Below are 4,906 nucleotides of genomic sequence, written 5' to 3'. Positions count from 1 at the left end.
AATTGTCAAAATGAGGAAGCATATCAAGAAAGGCAATTTCGGTTAGTGCAGAAATCTGAGCTTACAGTTATAGTCTACCCAACCCATGCGCATCTTCTCCAAGTCATACGTGAATATCCTATCACGTAAGACAATATCTGACACACAAGAGGGGCTAATCAGTTAGCAAGAATAATATTGTGCTTAAGATCTCATGATTGGTAAATATAATTAGTTGCTAGTTCATTCAACAATAGGGTAATGCTTACAAATGTACTATTTACTAGTTAGACAATGTTTGCATGGGCGAATTAGTCGGTGTTCCTATCTGCATAATATAATCAGTTCAATATCGAGGGTTAAAGCAAAAGAAAGAGTCAAAAGCCGTGATCACTCTTCCATGAATGTGGCTGGCTTGTGGACTGTGTTTACTATTACCATGACAGAATAGGAGTCTTAGATCTTATTGCACGATGTGCAAGTTAAACTTGCCAATTCAGTCGATAGCGATAGGTTTATTGAAAAAGGTAGATGACTAACCTCCTAGAATAGTGGCATGCTCATAACCCTTGAACCTCTTGCTACTTTGAAAACCAATGCACAATATGACTTGGTTGTCCTGCAAATTACGATATGATATTTCTTACCGTACGTTAAGACAATCCCCCACCCCAAAAGAAATTTAACCAGATATAAAATTATATATATAAAAAGGTAGCTTCAGAAGGTTACTGGAAGGTGAGATACAGCCTTGCGCATGAGGTAGTTCGACTGTCAATGGAACACTACCCTCAAAAAATAGTGTTACTATTGGAAATTCAGATACATTGCTGTGAACAAACAACCAAAGTAATTGTCAAGTGATTCAACATTTTGAAGTACGGACATTAATTAATCTCCTAGTGATAAAAAAACCTTTTCCAGCAAATAAAACATTCATTTCCCTTTATGACACTGTAATTCATAGATGATGGAGCAGCATTAATTATCTGCATATAAAGAAATATGAACCATTACGACTGTCATATAGTACAATAAAATTATTGAAGTAGTGTAGACTATCAAATCTTGGTTCTTTGACAACAAAAAACTCACCGCGTTAATAATTGGATCATAAACTCCATCTGGAAGGTATGCTAAGGATGTCCCAGAATCTGCAAATGTTCCTTGTGTCTTTGATGTTGCAAACAAGGAAGAATCGATTGGGACATTTTGACCATTGACAGAAGTGCTCTTCATATTCACGCTGTAACGAGGCCTGTACTTTATCGAGAAAAGTTTTTGATATAAAAGGACTCAGGAGGTTCCATTGGAAACTGTAATCCAGATTCTGATCACATAGGTCAACACAAGTTCCTTAGGTAAAAAGGAATGTCAAGTGAATTTCTTTCTTAAATCTACACTTTATATTTGCAAACTGAATGTTGTACATATAAATTCTAACTTAGAATTCAAAAATAATAGATTGTGCAAGTAAATTTAACTAAACAATTGTATTTTGCCAATGGCAATGGGGTTGTGATTGGCCAAATCTGTTATTACATCTGCATCACCAATTTCTATCCTCCATACTTAACACCAAACATGGAAGGAAAAGTGCAACACAGGAACAAAACGGAGTCATGTGGAATTCCGAACTTGATAATTATGTAATCAAAGTAATTCTAGGAAAAGTACTTACTGCGATGGAACAAGTGGGGTAAATACAAATCCTGGCTCTACAACTTCACCGAGAACAAGAATTCCACCACCATCATCTGAACATGTCAGACAATGAGAGAAGGCCTTAGGAGACACCCCTTGAGAGCTCAGTTGCAACATAATAGACGGTGCATCCTTTCCAAACCCCATAATTCCATCTTGTTGCAGCGCCCCTGACTGCGAGTTGCTACATCTGTGGAAAAAACTTAGTTAAATATCATAAGTTGATAATTAGCAGTAACAAGTTTCTTATCACACATTAGCTCACAGGGAATTTATAAGATACAAGACTGAAAAAATAACTGTACCCAAAAACGACAGTGGCAGAAGAGGCGGTAGCCCCCTCACTTCCGTTTCCCATGACAGTGTCGAAATGCATCATATCAGACACGTAGTAACCTCCCGTGGTAGTTCCGTCGGCATACGCCTGCCAATAACCGCATTGATTGTTTGTACTGCCTGAGGCTTGACATATCGAATTCTTTGATTTGATAGCATGTTTACACATGTCATCAGAGCATGATATGTTGGTCGACGTTGAAGAATTGTTGGGGTTGTACACCTCCAAAGTGTTCTGAGAGAAGTACAATGGTAAATCAAGATTACATCACAAGGTAGAGAAAACAGTCTGAAAGTAGATGCATTTTTCGGTCAGATTGATTTGAAATTGGAGAATGGACGCCTTACATAGATGCGGTCTGACGTCGTGGTGCAAGTAACCCACGTGATGTCGCTACCGGTGTCAAATTGCATGGAAACCGTTTCGATGGGTTGCCCAAAGTCATGAAGGTATAGTAGAGCCTGCAAGTTAAAACTTCAGAATTTAGATACAATGACAACGTAATAATGTCATAAGAGGAAGTTGTCGATCAACACAACGCAGTGGTAAACGAAAACTGAAGAGCAAAGAGACATTCGAAGTGCCAAAGAATAGTTTGTTTTGTGTTCACCGTGCAGACACAGAACAAAGTAAATGGAAATGGTTGTCTAGTGGGTTGGATCACATGGGTATAAAAGCTTACTAATTCAATGGTAAAGATCTTGGTGATGAGACAACGCGCCAGCTACACAGGCAAGGCACCAAGCTAGTTTTGGGATACAGAGAAACCATGTTGGTTCAGACTGCAATGTTCTTTCGGATGGACAAAATCTCTGTTTTCCCATGGGCGATTAGACCATATATGAGCAATGAAGAACGTCTACATAACGACATGCAGGCACAGAATTTTAAGGTTGGCTGCATCGCGTTGAGGTCCATAGACGCTAGATATCATCCAGGCGGAGTTGTTTGGAAGATTAGTCAGAGCAAAGTTAGTCATCGCGTTGAGGTCCATAGACGATTGAGGAATTTGTGTTGTCATTCTTCAGTGAGAAGAGCTTTGTCAATCTTAGTCATTGTGATGTTGATTCTCTCATTCGACCACATAAAACAGCGACCAATTAGAGGAAGTTCAGATCACCAATCACTGAGCGAAAGCTTCTGAGCATCCTCACGTTCACATTTTGGTTGCTTTTTTCACTTGCTCGGCTGATCAGGTTGAAATCAGCAAGTAAGAGCCATTCAGGTGGGCAGGCACAGAATTTTAAGGTTGGCTGCATCGCGTTGAGGTCCATAGACGCTAGATATCATCCAGGCGGAGTTGTTTGGAAGATTAGTCAGAGCAAAGTTAGTCATCGCGTTGAGGTCCATAGACGATTGAGGAATTTGTGTTGTCATTCTTCAGTGAGAAGAGCTTTGTCAATCTTAGTCATTGTGATGTTGATTCTCTCATTCGACTACATAAAACAGCGACCAATTAGAGGAAGTTCAGATCACCAATCACTGAGCGAAAGCTTCTGAGCATCCTCACGTTCACATTTTGGTTACTTTTTTCACTTGCTCGGCTGATCAGGTTGAAATCAGCAAGTAAGAGTCATTCAGGTGGGCAGGCACAGAATTTTAAGGTTGGCTGCATCGCGTTGAGGTCCATAGACGCTAGATATCATCCAGCCGGAGTTGTTTGGAAGTTTAGTCAGAGCAAAGTTTGGAGTGAGGATTGGGTGGGGACTGGAGAGTGATTTTGAAGTAGTCTGCAGAACCAGCAATCAGGCGGCAGGAAAGCAACAATGTGCAAATCTACTACCCGTAGTTTCAAAGATGATTTGTATTGTTAATAGTGCGTGCCTAGTTTCGTTTCTTGCAAACACACCAGCTGGCACTGGTGATCTAGTCTAGAACTAGAGCAGAAACAATTCTTCTTCTATCAGAACTAGAGCTGGATACATACTACTAGCAGAACATCATACTGATAGCACACATCTTCAGACAAATAATAGAAAGAAATGAACACCTTACACTGATTAATTACATGAACTAGACGACCGCAACTGAAAAAGGGATGGTTGGTGTTCGTCAACATTGGGGAAACCAAGGAAAAAGACTGGCAGAGTGAGGGTTTCAGGCGCATCAGCATCAATAAAAGTGAGGGTTACGGGTGATTTTGCTGGGCCGCGGGCGAGTGAACTTTAGATCCAGAAATTTGAGACACGGAACAAGAAAAGGCAGAGCAGAGGAGAGGAGAGGCTTACCCGGGCAGGCCCTCCAAGTCAAAGTCCGGCACGCCCCTCGGCCTTGAGAACCGCTCCTTGTCCAGGTTCTGGAGCGTCTCCAGGGACGATGCCGGCAGCGGCACCGTGCGTTGGAGCAGAAGCGCGGCGGACTTGGCCACAGCAGCGGCGGCAGCGGACAGGACCACCGCCACCGCCATCAACCCGGCCGCCGCAGCGTGCTTCTTCATCGACGAACCCCGGCTGCCGAGCGAGAGCATCGGCGAGGCGATGGGTGCAGCCAACTTTGGAAATATTCTTCCCGGTTTTCTTTTCTGACACACGGACGCGGTTACTTCCTTTATTACTCCACCTCCACACAAGTAGTAGCTCTCATACGGTCAGACCCCTGTACAACGCAGGTGCCTTTGCTAGCTCTCGTCTTTCGCCAAATTGAGCTGGAAAACTGGGCTAGCGTGGGCATGCCAAATGATTAGCTTCAATCCAAACATATGCCCATGAATGGTGTCGACGGTAATTTTTGGGCACAACATGTTCGGGCTGCAATGCGCCGCCGCCTAGAATCACCTCCTCCCTTTACCCCCGCACCCCTCGGCATCATTGTGCACCACATTGTTTCCAACATACTCGAATCCATCATGAGGTGCAGCTCGGTTGGTTCATCTGCTCTTCCTCCACT

The 4,906-nt window shown here is 42.6% G+C and overlaps 1 pseudogene; it reads right to left on the bottom strand.

Moving 5' to 3' along the window:
- Positions 1-878: 878 nt before the first annotated feature.
- Positions 879-4,487, bottom strand: LOC119310638 (annotated as a pseudogene).
- Between the last annotated feature and the right edge of the window lie 419 nt (positions 4,488-4,906).

This window comes from Triticum dicoccoides, chromosome 5B (assembly GCF_002162155.2).
Source record: "Triticum dicoccoides isolate Atlit2015 ecotype Zavitan chromosome 5B, WEW_v2.0, whole genome shotgun sequence".
Classification (NCBI taxonomy): Eukaryota; Viridiplantae; Streptophyta; class Magnoliopsida; order Poales; family Poaceae; genus Triticum; species Triticum dicoccoides.
This window is presented reverse-complemented; position numbering and strand designations above follow the sequence as displayed.